At 36.0% G+C, this 17995-nt stretch overlaps 1 protein-coding gene across 3 annotated transcripts in view; it reads right to left on the bottom strand.

Moving 5' to 3' along the window:
* Positions 1-17995, bottom strand: part of ZHX3 (zinc fingers and homeoboxes 3) — a 157957-nt gene that overhangs the window by 105643 nt on the left and 34319 nt on the right. For all 3 annotated transcript variants that reach the window (XM_072631489.1, XM_072631490.1, XM_072631487.1), the window contains exon 2: positions 16387-16555. The gene's annotated coding sequence lies outside the window, so the exon portion shown is untranslated. The remainder of the gene's footprint in view (positions 1-16386; positions 16556-17995) is intronic.

The following is a 17995-nucleotide window of genomic DNA, read 5'->3' as shown; positions in this document are numbered from 1 at the left end:
CTCAGTGGGAATATGCATATTAGTGGCAAAGTGTGCCTGAGGTTTATGAAGGAAATATTTTATTAATACTTTTCTTACCACATATTTTCATTAAATGGCCCTGATTTTAAATTAATTATATTTTCTAGCTGATGAATAAAGGTAAACACAATAGTGGGAACTTGTAAGCTGTTATTGTGGGGGATGAAGACCTACAGAGTACCCTGAAATATGGGGTAGCCTAACTGGGAGAATCTGCTGTGCAAGGTGGAGATGCCCCAAGTGCAACCCCCCACAACTCAAATTTAACATGCCTAAAAACAAATGAATCCCATCATAACCTTCAATTGTCTATCTTTATCTGTTAATGGCAACAAGATTCTCTTATTTACCAGTAAGTGAAAAGTCATCAGTCTCCTCCTTTCTCATATCAAAACTGTTGCTAAGACTTGTGCACTGCTTCTACCAGGCCTGCTCCCTGCTTATCTCAAATGGCAGGCAGGCTTTACCAGGTGGGAGATCTTTGCTGGATACATGGGTGTGGTGAGTTGTTTCTTCCCAGCGGCTGTTGCTAAGTCCTGCTCTACTGGGCCCATAGTCATTTCCCAGTAAAACATCAATGGACAGGAAGTTGTAGAATTCCAGCTTCTAGATTCAGATAGAGTCCTTCAGATGGGTCTGTTAACATTTCATTATGAGATGAATGAGTTTAGTCTTTGCTCTTTCAAGTTATTTCTCCTGAATCTGTTCCTCCCTTTCATGCTCACTGCCACTAAGGCCATGTTCAGACCTTCATCAAATCTCAACCACATAGATTTGAAAGTTTCCTAAGTGATGATGCTACTCCATTGATAAAAACAAAAACAAAGCCCCATGCCTTTCAATAACTTCCTATTACCTACAAAATAAAATACAAGGTCTTCTACGCTCTGGTTCTAACTTATCCTTTTCAACCTATTTCCTAATGTTCCCTAGGTTCCCTTTAGTTCTAGGAAAATGAACTACACATCATTCCCTAAACACACCCTGTGTCTTTCTGCTTTCCTTCATGTATTTACTCACTCTGTTCCCTTTACCTAAAAAACCATCTTCCCCCTCTTAGTCTTTTTCCCTCCAAAACGAAATACATGCAGTATAAGAAATCAGTTAGTTGAGTGCCTACATATGTGTATAAACACTGTATGAGCCTTCTGGTTGGTCTCTGAGCTTCCAATCTCTCCCTACTCCACTTCATCCTCCACTTAGTTTCCAAAGTGATTTTCCTAAAAAGCAGTTCTGACCATGACACCACTTCTACTCCAAAAACTTCAGTGGTTCCATAACCGCCAGGATCAAGTATAAAATCCTCTGTTTGGCATCTGAGGTCCTTCATAACCTGAAACTTTCTTCCCTATCCAATTTTCTTACACTGTTACCCTCCATACTCTCTGCAATCCAGTTTCACTGACCTTTCTATTTGCTGCTCCTTACACATGACATTCTATCCCCCAGCTCCACATCTTTGTACTGGTTCTCTCCCTTGAATGAAATGCTCTTCTTCTTCACCCGTCTCTTGGCTTCATCCCATCCCCTGCAGAAGGCCTTTCCTAAGCTCGCACCACCACCACTCCTTGCTACCGCATGTCAATAGTTATCTACATGTGTTATCTGCCCCCATTGAGACATAAATTTGAGGGCAAGGACTGTGGTTTTGTCTTTCTTTATATTCCCAGTGCATAACACAGTGCCAGGCAAATTGCAAACACTAAATAAATAAAGCTTGTTGACTGACTTATCATGGCAAACTCAGGTTCTCAAAGGCCATGCCAGTCAGTCGATAAGCATTTATTCAGTATACATTTGCCAGGCACCATACTGGTGATACTAAGAAAGTCAAAAGACAGTTTCCGTCCTTGAGGAGAAGCTTACTTTCTAATGTGGGAGACAACATATAAAATATTTACAGAATAATTAGGAAATAATCACTAGAGTTAAGAGTGAGAAAAGCTTTCTACAGAAGGCAAAGATTTTAGTTGGGACTTGAAGGAAACCAGGCAAACCAGGAGGTAGAAATGAAAAGGGAGAGCATTCCAGAAATAGGAATGTAAGTAAAATGCAAATTTTCTTAGGTTCTATCAAGTTGGAAAAGTTTCCAACATGAGTCTGGTGATACACTGTTGTCCAAATAACAGCTTAGCTAAGTGCATCATTATAAATAGAAATCCTCCTTAATATTTGAGGCCCCCAAAGCACACCCTAGAGCGATATGGCCAGCTGAGGCTCAATTTGCTCACATGGATTTATAGCCTAGACTGTATCTGAATTATCCTTCCAATACAAACCCCACTGTCACTGATTCACACTTCAGCTGAACTGACATCCCTGCCCCTACATGGCTGTCTTCCAAGTGATGATTATACCAGCAGTACACACAGAACACCTCTGTTAACCAGTTGCAGTTTATATCTTTTCTTGTGCACAATAAGGTGAGTTATTTTTTTTTTAATGGCTAAATCAATCTACCTAAAAGGAAAAGGTCTGTTGTTATTCTTACATTCATCATCCCTCCTTGAAAACTAGTGAGGGGAAATATAAGTGCATCTTCACTTGTTTATCTTACTTCTTTGCTTCCACTGGGCTCTCCCCCTTACCAAGCAAAATCATCACTTCATGATAAGCTTTACTAGGACTGCAGAAATCCATAAAGATAATCTATTTATATACAATGTGATGGCTTATTTTATTTAATTGCATTTCTTTGTCCCAAAGGAGGGTTTCCAGGGGGAGGAAAGAATCTCTGAAAAACGACAATGATGCTGGAGGGAAGCAGCAATCAATAAGGAGCATCATATAAAAGAGGTACAAAGGAGATGTGTAGGAAATTTCCTGAACATCAGAGGAAGAAAATTCAACAATCAAGCTGAAAGTATTATAGGGCACTTGCTTTGGGAGAAGGACAACCGATAGAGATCAAAAACTTCTAGTGGTTCAAGGACCAGTCACATTACTTAGTGGGGGTATTGACCTTCTAGCAATCAAACTGTAGAGTCAGTTGAGAAGAGAGACAGTTGTAAAGGAAAAATCTAACTCTTGAGGAAGTTTTTGAGATTTTACTCAATCTTTTTTCTCCCTCCTTTTGTTGGGTGCAGGATGGAGAGAGGATTTCTCAATCAACTCCTGCAACCAGCAACAGTATCTTGCAAAAGAATATGACCATATCATGTGAAAGTCAGCTAAAAAGGTGAGATAGAGTTCTGGAATTTTGAGGCAAAATGCCATCCACATCCAGAGAAAGAACTATGGAATCGGAATGCAGAATGAAGCAGACTATTATCTCTTGTGTTATGTTTTGGTTTTTTTTTCTTATAGCTTCTCACATTCATTTTAATTCTTCTATGCAACATGACTAATGAAAAATGTGTTTAATAAGAATATATGTGTAGAATCCATATAAGATTGTATGCCATCTCAGGGAGAGAGAGGGGAGGGAGAGGGAGAAAATTTAAGACTTATGGAAGTGATTATTGAAAACCAAAAACAAATTAATTAAATTTTAAAAAGTAAAAAAAAAGGACAACGCAGGACCTGGAGCTAAGCTTACTACTCATCTCAAGGTGTACAATAATTCTAGTTCTTTAAAATGTGCATAGTAGTGCCCCAGGATGTCAACTCAGCCTCAAATTGGAAGCAGTGATGACTACAGCTTACTAAGAAGTGAAGCAGTATCATGCAGCAAGCATTACAACAGCAGCATCTGATAGGGACAAGCTGAAGATTGATACCAAAGTTGGCAGGAGCAAGGCAAAGACATCAAAGGACCTGGAGCTTCAGGGCTATGAGCTGCCCCCTCCTAAAACAGCCTTGGCAATAGGCTCTCTAGGTACATACTTCTCCACTTATGAACTCTTTATGCGTTTACTTCTCCCACTGATGTTATATGTATTTGTAGAAGAAGATGCCCCAGGTTTATAGGGGAGATGTTTTGCTACTGCTCTTACTGTACCATTTTAGTAAATGCCTTTGTTTTGAGGCCATCATATCATCTGGGTGACTAGAATCAAATTAAACACACATATAGTTTTAGGAGTGTGAAACCAGAGTACCTTTTCCCTAGGGATCCAACCTACAACCTGCAGAACGAGGTAGACCAAGGAGTATTTATGCTTCCTTTATCTGATTTAAAAAAAATTTTAGGGTTATCTAAGGCATGGAAGAGTTGCGATCTGTGTTGGCAGAAGGAATACTTCATATTAATGAAATCATAGATTTAGTCTTACTAAAATATCGAAAAAAAATTCTATATATGGCACTATGTAATCACTATGGAAGACATATGCATGAGAAGCTACTGCTTCCAAGAATCTAACAATATAATTGAATAAATAAGACATATATACATAAAATACAACTAATAATATCAAGTAGTATGCAGTAAACATCAAATGAGTGGTACAGACAGGAAGTGCGTACTATAGAAGTTGATTAAGTTATCTTATTTTAAAAACTTAAGCCAGCCCTCTTGATGTTACTTCTTTACATATTACATCAGGGAAGAAAAAAAAATATGATTAAGTAAGATATTTGTTAACTTTGAGCATTTTTAAATGACTCAAGAGATGGATTTTGAGACAAAAATATGAATAATCATACAGGTTTAAAAGATAGTTATTTTTGTGTCCAACCTGAAATACGGTTTTGCTTGAAACTAAATGTTTCACTATGCCCAAAGGGCAATCAAACTGCACATACCATTTGATTCAGTAATAGCACTACTAAGTTTATACCCCAAAGAAATAATAAAAAGGACCTACATGTACAAAAATATTTATAGCAGCTCTTTTTGTGGTGGCAAAAAATTGGAAACTGATGGGATGCCCATAAATTGGAGAATGGCTAAACAAGTTATGATATATGAATATAATGGAATACTACTGTGCTATAAGAAATGACAAGCAGGAGGATTTCAGAAAAAACTGGAAAGATTTAAATGAATAGATGCAAAGTGAAATGCGCAGAACCAGAAGAACACCGTATACAGTATCAGCAGCATTGTGTGATGATCAACCATGAAGGACTTACCTCTTCTTAGCAATGCAATGATCCAAGACTATTCCAAAGAATTCATGATACAAAATGCTATCTGCATTCAGAGAAAGAATGGATGGAGTCTGAATACAGACTGAAGCATACTATTTTTACTTTCTTTATGGTTTTCATGTTTTTTTTTCTTTTGGTCTATTTCTTCTTTCACAACATGACTAACATGGAAATATGTTTTACATAATTGTACATATATAACATATCAAATTGCTTATCATCTTAGGCAGGAGAGAGGTAAGGAAGGGAGGAAGATAATTTGGAACTCACAATTTCTTTAAAAAAACAAACATTCTCAAAATGGGGGTATTTGTTTGGCCTAGAGGCCGATGAGCTACCCGAGTCTACTTACCTTTCCACAGGTCTTTGGAGGCCAACCAGATAAACGTATTGAGAGAAGAGACTTTCCAGAGTCGAACAAGGGTTAGGCTTTATTCAGGGTCTTAGTTACGTATCCATGTGCAGGGTGAATTCTTCCTCAGGAGAGAGGAATCCTCCTCCTCCCAAGTGGCGTGGATCATACAGCAAGAGGATGGGAGCGGAAGAGGGGAGGGACCCTCTTCCCTCTAAGGGCCCCAAAGCAAGAAGAGCCTCCCGGAAGGGACTCGACATCCAGAAGAGGGGCCTTCAGGCTTTCCTGTCCCTACTTAAGCTCTCCCGCTGCATAGTTTGCACGTGAATACTGTGCATGCTCTCAGCCCCTAGCTAATTAACAACAGGTGTGCTCAGACCACGGACCAATCTCAAGGGTGGGATGCTCTCCCCAGCAAGTTTCCCACTGAGAAGAGGTGGAAATGCACAAGATAGCCCGTGTTTCAAGCCTCAATTCCCAGCTGTTCCCTGGGGGGCCTCGTGAGAACTCTGAGGTTTAGAGGTCCTCACTTTTACCTGCCCGAGACTGTCCACGTGAAAACTGAGCTTACACCCCCAACATATATTGGTACTATACTGATGCTTTAAAAGTCTTAATTACTTTACAATTAATTAATATTGCTACTTAAACATTTTCTTTTAAAGCTACTCACATCAAGGAAATTAATATTACTATTATCTTAAGAAGGCTCCAACAGCTTAAGAAAATATATACAGAACAAGCAAACATACAACCCAAATTTTAAAAATGTTAAAGGACAGATGAATCATTAAAAAAAAGTATATCCTTCATGATTTCCCAAATGGTGGGGAACAATTTGTTTGGCTCAAATCAGGAAGGATGGAGAAGGAAGAGTATATTGAATTTCTTCTACCAAATGGAAACAGAGCTAAAAAGTCCAATGAAGTACACTGAAATATCAAATCCCTCTATGATCTGCTGGAAGAATGGCTGAAGGGCATAGGCAGGTCATTGATTTCTTGCTTTGTTAAAATCATATCATTCTTCTGGACAAAGAAAGTTAGCCCTCCATCAATGATGGTAACAGCAGCTTCTATATAATATGCATGGCCTGACTCTTCATTCTCTACTTCCAAAGTCTTGAAAGCAAAAATAAAGGTAAATGAAGAAGCAAAGCCAATTCTGTTTGCTATGCTCAAAAAAAAAGTAGCAAAGTAATTACTAGACACCACATGATAGAATATTCTAAATAACTAATGATAAGAGAAACACAAATTAAAACAACTCTGAGTTTTTACCCCGTACCAACAAAAGGACAAAGATGATAAAAATATATATAGGAACAGTCAATGTTGGAGGGGTTGTGGGAAGATAGGCACATTAATAAATTGATGGGAGAGCTGTTTTTTAGCCCAACAAAATTTAAAAGCAATTTGAAATTTTACAGAGGAAATAATTCAAATGTCCATGTCCACTGACCCAGAGATTCCACAGTTATATGAAACGAAATATTGCCTATAACACGTTTTTGTTTGGCAAAACACTTTATTTCTCTTCTGCTTTTTTAGTTCTTTAGTATAAGGGGTGGCTCTTGGGAACAGGGTGAAGGGAGAAAAAGAATGGGAAATGTGGGTAATGTAAAATGAAAGACATCAATAAAAATTAAATTAAAAAAAATAACCAATCCTGTTTGCTGAAAGTGAAAAAAAAATGTGAGTAGTTGAACAGAACAAAAAGCAGTCTCATAACTAATTATTTTCTAAAGTGTTTCGTATCATTTTCTCGTTGATCCTACACTGGCAAAAAAAAATACTTCAAGAATCTATAACCTCATCAATGTGGATACTTCCTCAAACTGTAATATTGGCTCATTCATACCTTCTTCACCTCTGGGACTCTTCCCTATCCATGTCTTCCCATAAAAACTCCATAGAGTATATCAATATGCTGAAGGCATTCTCCTAAGTCTTTTACAATTATATTCATAACAGTGTAGCATTTGGGGTATCCATTTGTTATCGCTTGCTCTCATGTTATACAATTAGTCTATTTCCTTTTCTGATTATGTAACTATTGGATGACATCTTTTTCATCACTTCTTGCACACATTATCACTGGTAATATACCACAGCCTACTTATACCATAACCTCCATACATCTCCACTGCTCTTTGAATAACCACAATTTCATTTCTTGGGACATTGTGCCATTCCATGATTTATAACCATATAGCTTCACCAGGAGAATATCAGCGTTAAAAAGATGGATTTTCATGTCAAGAAGCATTTTGTTGGAAATGCTTCTAGCTTATCCCCATTACATATAATGCTGATGGGTTTAGATAGACGCTACTTATTATTTTAAGGAAAACTTCATTTATTCCTATGCTCAATAGTGTTTTTAAATAGGAATAGGTGCGGTATTTTGTCAAAAGCTTTTCTATGTCTGTCATGGTAATTATATGACTTCTGTTAATTTTGTTATTGATATGGTCAATTATGCTTATAGCTTTCTTAGTACTGAACAAGCCCTGCATTCCTGGTATAAATCTCACCCGGTCTTGGTGTATTACCCTCATGATAAGTTGCTGTAATCTCTTTGCTAATATTTTATTTAAAATTTTGCATCTACATTCACTAGGGAAGCTGATCTATAATTTTCTTTTTCTATTTTGGCTCTTCCTGGTTTAGGTATCAGCACCATATTTGTATCATAAAAAGAATTTATCAGGACTTCTTTGCCAATTATTCCAAATAGTTTACATAGTATTAGAATTAATTGTTCTTTAAATGTTTAGTAGAATTTACTTGTAAACCCATCTGGCCCTGGAGATTTTTTTCTTAGGGAGTTAACTGATGGCTTGTTCAGCTTCTTTTTCTGAAATGGGGTTAAGTATTTTATTTCCTCTTTTGTTAATCTGGGCAATTCATATTTTTGTAAGTATTCATTTCACTAAGATTGTCATATTTATTGGCATACAGCTGGGCAAATATAGCTCCTAATTACTGTTTTAATTTCTTCTTCATGGTGGTGAATTTATCCTCATTTTTGAAACTGGTAATTTGGTTTTCTTTTCTTTTTTTAATTAACCAAACATTTATCTATTTTACTGTTTTTTTCATAAAAATCAGCTTAGTTTTATTTATTAGTTCAATAGTTTTCTTAATTTCAATTTTATTAAGCTCTCCTATGATTTTCAGAATTTCTAATTTGATATTTAATTGGAGATTTTTATTGATTTTATTGGGGTTTTATTGAGGATTGATATTATTGGGGATAATATTGGAGATTTTTTAATTTGTGCTTTTTCTAGCTTTTTTAGTTACATGCCCAATTTGTTGATCTCTTCTTTCTCTATTTTATTCATAAAAGCATTTAGAGATATAAAATTTCCCTGAAGAACTGCTATGGTTGCATCCCACACGTTTTGCTATGTTGTTTCATTATTGTTACTCTTTTGGATGAAGCTACTAATTTTCTCTGATTTGTTATTTGACCCACTCATTCTTTAGGATTAGATTATTTAATTTCCAATTAATCTTTAGTATATCTTTCCATGACCCTTTATTACATGTAATTTTATTGCGTGATGACTTGAAAAGGATGCATTTAATATTTCTGCCTTTCTACATTGGATTGTAAGGTTTTTATAGCCTATTATGTGATTGATTTTTGTTTAGCTGCTATGTACTGCTGAGAAAAAGGTGTATATTCCTTTCTATACCTATTCAATTTTCTCCAGAAGCCTACCATTTCTAACTTTTCAGATTCTATTCACTTCTTTAACTTTTTTCTTGTTTATTGTTTTGTTAAATTTATCTAGTTCTAAGAGGAGGAGGTTGAGGTCCCCCCAGTATAATTTTGCTATCTATTCTTTCCTGTAACTCACTTAACTTCTCCTCTAAGAATTTGGATGGTATACCACTTGGTGCATATTATGTTTAGTACTGATACTACTTCAATGTCTATGGTATGTTTTAGTAGGATGTAGTTTCCTTCCTTATCTCTTTTAATTAGATCTATTTTTGCTTTTGCTTTGTCTAAGATAAGGCTTGCTATCCCTGCTTTTTATACTTCAGCTGAAGCATAATATATTTTGCTCCAGCCTTTTACTTTTACTCTGTGTGTATCTTTCTGCTTCAAATGTGCTTCTTATAAACAAAATATTGTATGATTATGGTTTTTAATCCACTCTGCTATCTGCTTCTGTTTTATGGGAAAGTTCATCCCATTCACATTCATAGTTATGATTACTATGTCTTTCTTTCCATCCTATTTTCCCCCATTTATGCTTTTGTCTCTCCTTTTTCCCTTTCCCTCCTCACTAGTATTTTGCTTCTGCCCATCACCTCCCTCAATCTGCCCTCTCTTCTTTCGCCTTTCCCCTCCTACTTCCTATAGGGTAAGACAGATTTCTATAGCCAAGTGAGCGTGTATGCTATTCCCTCTTTGAGCCAAATCCGATGAGAGTAAGGTTTAAACAATGCTTGCCTCACTCCCTTTGTTCCTTCTACTGTAATAGGTCTTTGCACCTCTTCTAGCTCCTCCTTTTCTCTTCTCCAAGTACAATCTTTTTTTCACTCATTAATTAATTTTTTTATCATCACATCAAAGTTGACTTACATCATACCCTCTGTCTATGTATATCTCTTTTAAATGTCATAATAAAGATACAGTTCTCAAGATGTACAACTATCATCTTCCCATGTAGGGATGTAAACAGTTTGCCCTTATTGAATAACATGCTTTTTTTTTCTTTTCCTGTTTACCTTTTTATGCCTCTCTTGAGTCTTGTATTCAAAGATCAAATTTGAGCTCTGGTCTTTTCATCAAGAAGTTCTGGAAGTCCCCTATTTCACTGAATATCCCTCTCCTCTCCTAAAAGATTATGCTCAATTTTGCTGGGTCAAGAAGCATTTTGGAAGCTGAAAGTGCATTTAAAGTTTCCCAAATATAATCCCACCCACTATCCCTCTAATTCTAAATCCAGCTTTAATGTCTGTCCAATATGAGGTACTGATGAACCAACTACATGGGCTGTCCTTACAACTACATACTATCATCTATCACTTATCATACTATCACTTGGTTTCTCCTAGGTAGTTTGTTGGGCTAAACTTTTGAACCATTAGAGATTCATCAGAGAGGTTCTATGAAATCCTAGGATTTGATGTAATCAGCATAATGTCTTCTACAAGCAGGAACACTTGGAGGATATCACTATTTATAAGACAGCATTCATCTATCCCTCACTAGACATCTTCCATGACAGTGTCAAACACCTTTAGCAAATACGCATCTTTTTTTTGTGTCATATGACAAAGTCACATGACAAAGGGAAGCACCATTATGAAGTGGTGATGGTACAAATTTACATTGGTCAAATACAATTATCACTAGAATCTATCAGTCAGGCAAATGAAACCAGTCAAAAAATTAAAATATGATTCTAAATTAACAATGGATACCTGTATTTTGTTCTACCTCCCCTCATACCAAATGTGATTAGATCAAGGCGAAAGAAACAAAGATAAATACCAAAAAAAGGATACACTGATATTTGAAAGACAATATCAAGTAATGCCAGGATATAACCATGAAAAAATTTTTGAGGGTAAAAAAATATATTTTATTGTACTAAACTTCCCTAAGCCATCTGGCAGATTGGTTAGCAGGAAGTATAACTATTTAAACAAAACTTTGTCAGGTTGCTTACTTGCTGCTTTCAGTGATGGCACAATTCAAAGTAAGGGAATGATCCATTTCATCTCCATGGAAACAATTACTATGTCAAATGTGAAGTCAATTAACAAAGCTAGTGAAAGATTTAGTGGGGGGTGAGAGAGTTAACAAAATTATCAGGCAAGAGATGAATCATTTTTTCAAGTTCTTCTATAAAATTTCATGTCCTTAAAGTGGTTTATTTCTTTTCATGGTGGATTTGAGTTAAATCAATTCCCTTTTACACATAAGGTCATTTTGACAGTTACTGGCACTTCAGATCTGTTTTAATTCACTGAGTGAAATAGGAAATGTGCACTAGTCTTTAAAAGACACAATCATGAGAGGATATTTTCATTAGGAATGCATAGATGAGACCTGAGAAAATATTCTTTATCCTGAATTATAGGATATCTTATTGTGACTTGGTCCGTTAAGCAATATTATTAGTGTTACTGTGAGTCATCAGCTAGAACACAAACATTATTTTTGGTATAATGAACTTTGGCTGTAATATATAGCCACTGCAAAGTGATCTGACCTGAAAAATGAAGAAGCATAATGCTTTACTATTCCCTTGATTACAAAAACTGTCTCTATCTTAGACTTAGATGCAGGGCCAAAATTATGTGAAAACATCACCAAAGCTTCCAGCGGATGGATCACCATAACAAGCAGAATCAACAATGCAGAAGCTTTTGATAGGGCTTCCATAGTACTCAGTATAGGGTGATCTGTACATGCCCTTCCTATCTCTGCTCCTTCCAAAAGCACTTGGGATCAACAATATTCATTTGCCACTTTTCTGGCTTAAAAAATTCTTCTATTTTGTTTTTCCTAGATTACTCGCAAACTTCATAAGGGAAGGGATCTATATTTTATGACTCTATAACCCCAGTGTCTAGGAAAGTATTCTATATGCATCAGATGATCTAAAATTGCTTGTTAATAAGGATTATGCACAAAGTTTACTAATACTACGTATATCTACATTTTTCTTATTAAACTTATATTTAGAACAAAATGCTCACTAAAAGAATAAGACCTAAAAGGCATGGATTTAGAATGAACTAAGTACCTTCTCTCAAAAATGGATACCCAAATCAAATAAAAGCCTGGGAATATTGCTAAGTTAAAGAACAACATTACACTGAAGAAATACTCAGATAGTCCTAGAACTGGAAGGGATTTCTGAATTATTCTAGTGCAATCTCCCAAACTTATCCATTCCATCTCCTTAACCATTCAGGCAGTGATTCTGCCTGAATACATCATGCTAGATTAATACATATAAGGTATTCCAATTTACATTTCTCTGATTATTAGTGATTATGAACATTAATCATGTGGTTATTGATAGTTTGTATTTTTTCTTTTAAAGACTATTTATCCATATCCTTTGACCTATTTTTTATTGATTTTGGATGTTGGGCTTTTTAAAAATCAGAATTAATTTAATTCAAAGATTTTTTTCCCCCTTATCCATATCTTTTCAGATACTGGTTACACAATTTTATTTTCCCAAAACTTTCCTTATATGATTTAGACAAGCATAAAGGAGAGGTAAAAGCATTTTACACAGGGGCAAGAGCATAAGTAAGGTCTCAGAAAATGATCATTGAGTGTAAGGGAGAGAGTGAGGAAGCTAGTCTACCTGAAGCACCGTACCATGCATGTTGTAAGACCACCCTTCAATAATATCCATTAAAAAAGGAAGAAAGAGTAGACAGAAATACGAGTTATGAGGATCCTGTAGTCTTCTGGGCATTAGTAACGATGAGATATGTGTATAACACTTTAAAATTTGTTAAGCACTTTCCATACATTCTTCATAGCATACATTATCTTCTTCAAGACTTACAATAAATCTGTTAGTAGATACTATGGGTACTATTATCCTCATTTTACAGATAAGGAAAATGAGGGTCAAATAGGTTGAATTATTTATCCTTAATTACACAGCTTGGAAATCTCAGAAGTCAGATTTTGAATCCAGGTCTCCCTGCCTTCAAGTCTCATACTCTATTCCTTCTATTATACTACCTCCATGAAGGCAGTATGAAATAAAGGAAAGTGAACTGGACTGGGAATTAAAAGACTTGGATTAAAGTCTCAGATCTATCATTAAGAACTGGCAGGGTGATCTTGTGGAAGTCATTTAACCTCTATGGAGCTTCTTAAATTCCTATAAAATGAAAAGCAATCTGGAATTATGCACAAAAAGCTAAGCAAAAGGACATGCCCTTTGACCCTGCTATACCATTGCTAGGTCTCTATCTAAAAGAGGTCAGACAATAAGGCAAAGGAATCATATGTACAAAAACATTTATAGCAGTTCTCTTTGTGGTGACAAAAAACTGAAACTGAAGGGGTGCTTCTCTGTTGGGGAATGGCTGAACAATTTGTGGTATATAAATATAAAGGGATACTACTGTGCTATAAGAAATGAGGAAATAGATTTCAAAGAGACATGGAAAGGCTTGCATGAACTGATTCTGAGTGAAGTGGGGGAGAACAATTTATAAAATAACAAACAAGATAGCAAAGGTAAATTCTGAAAGCTGAAAGAACAATGATCAACAAAACGACTAGCCAGGACTCAAGAGGACTAACAATTAAGGATGCTGTGCACCTTTTGACAGAGAGGAAATGAATTCAGTGTGCAAAATGAGACAAATAATTTTTGAGCACAGACAATGGAGGAATTTGTTTTTGCTTGACTATGCATATTAGTTGCAGGGGATTTATTTTCTTAAGTGCAGCGGGAGAGAGGGAAAATACATTTCTGTTCATTAAAAAATAAAATTAAGAAAAAGGAATTAAACAGCAACAAAACTCTGATTTAACACAATGTTATTATCTTCTTGAGGTTAAAATACAATTATTCTTTTAACAGTTTTACGTACCATCAATTGCAGTTACTCTTCAGTAACTACAAACTAGCTATTTTCTTTAGTTGTTTCAGGGAGTATGCTTTGCTATGTTAGTCTATGGAAGTCCAAATTTATTAATAAAAACAAGATAAACCAAACAAACATAAAATAAAAATAGATGAGTTAGACTAGGTTCTTTTTAACATCATTTTCTTCTCTAAAAAATTTCATGATTCTATAATTTTAGGTGATGAGTAATTTTCTAGTCACACCAGCCAGGACTACTTCTCCCACAGCAGCCATCTTTATCCAGATCATGTTAAATGTTAAGAGCTCACTTTATGTAGTCAGGCCTAGCTCCCTAAACCCCCTTTTATGTGGCTTCAAGCACTTCAATCTCCTTTGCACTTCCTCCACTAGGAATAGTAATCAATTAATATGAATATTTCATCTCTCTCTCTTCTCCTTTTCTCGTCCACTCAACAAATTTTTTTCATTCATTCACAAGGACCTATACAATAGTGGTACTAGGATGGAAAAGATAGTGAAGTGAGTTATTATAGAAATCAATAGGACTCAGTGAATGACTGCATGTGGAAGAAGGAATGAAAAGAGAATGATCTAACATAACTGAAATTTTGTGCACAGATGTTTGAGATGATACAGGTCCCTAATGAAAATAGGAAAGTTAGAAGAGATGATGATTTGGGGAAAGACTGATGAGTTAATTTTTAGACACACTGAGTATAAAGTTCTTAAAGATAGGCTTCATGTTTTATTCAACTTTGTATGCCTGGCACCTTGCAGTATTTTATGAGTAGTTGCTCAATATGTGATTACTGATAATAGAAGGTCATTTAAGTAGAAATGTTGAGTAGACAGTTGGTGATACAAGTTTAGAGCACGAGAAAAATGTCAGGTAGATAGAATGCCAGGCTTGAAGTTAATAAGACCTGAGTTCAAATCTGACCTCAGACACTTACTAGCTGTGTGACTCTGGGCAAGTCAGTTAACCCTGTTTGCCCTCAGTTTCCTTATCTGTTAAATGAGCTGGAAAAGAAAACGGCAAACCATTCCAGTGTCTTAGAAAGAAAATCCCAAAATTGGGTCACAAAGAGTTGGACAAGACTGAGAACTACTGAACAACAAGGATGGTGACTGCAGCCATACAGCAACTGACTGACACTCTTTCTAGAAGTAAAGCTAATGTTGATTTGAATACAGTTTCCAGAGCAAGAGAAGAAGAGATCAGGGATGGATTCAGTGTAACAGGGGCATAGCAGAAAGATAATGCTAAGTGAAACATGTCAGGAAATGTCATAAGTTCATCCTTTTTCTTTTCTTTTCTCCATTTACCCCTTCCACCAAAACTCTCAAGCTCACTCAAGTAGTTTAATCTTATCTAGGTATCTTGCTAATAATAACAATAACTGGCATTTAAATGTATATAAAGTACTTTTACATAAATCAATAGCTCTACTCTCTGGAGCTCTCCTCAGCCTAATTAAATTTGATTAGTGGTAACTTTGATAGACTTGCTTCTTCTCAATTGTATACAAAGAAAATTCCGAAAGACTCATGATGGAAAATGCTATCCACATCCAGAGAAAGTACTCTGGAGTCTGAATGCAGATCGAAGCATGCTATTTTCACTGTTTTTTTTCTTTTGTTTTTTCTTTCTCATTTTTTCTCTTTTTTTCTGATTCTTCTTTCACAACATGTTTAATGGGGAAATATGTTTAATATAACTGTACATGTATGACCTTTATCAGATTGCTTGCTGTCTTGGAGAGGATAGTAAGGTGAGGAAGAAAAAAGTTTGGAACTCAAAATCTCATAAAAGTGGATGTTGAAAAAAACTGAGAAAAGGATTTTGTGGATAGAATTTGAGGAAGACGACAGAACACCAGATGACTCTTGAGCAAAGGAGTGTAAACTTGAATGTAACTGGGTAAATTTACTGCATAATGAAAAAAGATCTGTGGTATCACTGGTTAAATTTTACAGAGTGGTAATTGGCATTCAGAGAAGAGCCAGACAACCACTTAAAAATGGCAACCTGTCTTTTTTCTAACTTTGCATGTTTTTGTCTTTTTTACCCTGAACAGGTTGTCTTGAATTATCTGCAGGTGATTATCCCAACTGGCAAATGAGGCCCTGCAGTGGGGTACTTGCAAACACAGAGTACAGGAGGAGCTGTACTAATTTGGGGGATTGAACAAATTAGGAATGAAAGTTTAGGCTGTCTTGAGCTATGTAAAAGCTGCGCAGGTAACCAAAGTCCATTGAAAACAAGCACTTTTATTAAATAAAGTCATGGTATATGTCACATTTTAGAAACAGCTGCTAATAAAATTCTATGTCAAGTTAGAAAAGTCCATGAACTGCTAACAGCCTACATACCTTGGTAGGTTGCTCTTAGTCTATCACTGTAGATAACTTGCAAAGATCCATTTGAAGTCCTTCAGGGAAGATAGCTGGTCCAGGTCAAAGGTTCACTTCTCTGGTTTGGCAAATAGTCAGCATTCCTGGAGCTCTACAGAATTGCTCACACATACTGGGTGTGTTTTGGCTGAAAGAAGAAAAAGATCAAATCTCCAAATAGGTAACCATGAAATAATCAAAGAATTCTCTGAGCACACTATTAAAGTGTTGAAAACTCACCAGGCTGCTATATAGTGTGCCAAAGGCATGGTATTCTTTATTTGAAAAGTCTCTAAAGTGTTTTTCTACACATTCTCTTTGAGTATTAAGTCAAGACCATTGAGTCATCAAAGACGGGAACCAAAATGATATCACTATGTCAGAGTCAATTTTCAGTGTGTCTGACTATGGCTGATCAGACCAATATGAGCTTGGGATGTTCTACTACAGGTCGGGTACAAACAGTCCATGTGAACATTTGGGGTGGATTCTCCAAATTTCCACATCTTGTGTTTCTTTTGAACTATTTTAATTATGCTTTGCTCATAGAGCAGAGCACCTTCTCTGATGTAAGCACACCATGATGAACGGTTCTGTGCAAGTGTCCCCTATGTCAAACAATCAATTCCAAAGTTCTTAAGAGAGACCTTGAGGGTGCCCTTGCATCATTTCTTCTGAACACCACATGAATTCTTGCCCTGTATGAGTTCTCCATAAAATAGTCTTTTTGGCAAGCATACATTTTATGTTTGAAAGTCACTAAAGAACTAGTCAGGGAAACCATTAGGTTGCTTAAAGACCTATGTCCACAGGTATGTCTTTAGTGATAACTGACAGGCTTCCAATTTTTTTTGGTAAAAAAAAAAATGAGGTTCCCTATGAGATAATAAGTGAATGAATGTATCCCTCTAAATTTTCTAGCAATATGTACACAGTCTTTAACTATGGCCTTGATACTAATGAGATCTATGCTCTCAGTAGAAACCTTGCAAAACAGTCAGTATGGTGAAAGTGATGTAGCCCTGTTTCCCAAATACAGTTTTAAACAAACATGCTGAATGGATAAGTGGAAGCATAACCTGGGACATTCTGGCTGTGACTATTTCTTATGAATGAAAATACCCCATCTGGATAGGTCACCAAGATACTGGAAAGTCAAAGGGTGGTCCCTAGCTGACAATCTCTGATTTTAAGGGGAAAAAAGAAGCAAAATATTGGACCAAGTGGAAGAGGATGTCTTCTATTTAAGAGAATAGAGGGGTTATGAACACAGAACAGGGAATACAAGGATAAGGAATAAGAGTTTTGTGGTTATGTTAACCCAAAGAGGGACCTTTTTGAGGGTGGCAAAGTTAAATGCTAAGAGACCTTTCTTATAACTTTGTTGTCCATAGAGAAGGCCTTCAGTTTCATGAGAATATTTTGATCTTGGTCTATGTGAGACTAGCTCCAAGTCACAAATTCACTGCATCTAAAAATTGGGAGGGAACTCCATCTAATCCAACCTCTATCTAACCAAGAATCACCTCTAAAACATACTCAAGAAGCGGTCACCTAACTTACATTTGCCAAGTCTTTTCAATTTGAT

The sequence above is a fragment of the Notamacropus eugenii genome, chromosome 1 (assembly GCF_028372415.1).
Source record: "Notamacropus eugenii isolate mMacEug1 chromosome 1, mMacEug1.pri_v2, whole genome shotgun sequence".
NCBI classification, from domain to species: Eukaryota; Metazoa; Chordata; class Mammalia; order Diprotodontia; family Macropodidae; genus Notamacropus; species Notamacropus eugenii.
The sequence above is the reverse complement of the archived record's forward strand: the minus strand, read 5'-3'. Positions and strand labels throughout refer to the sequence as shown.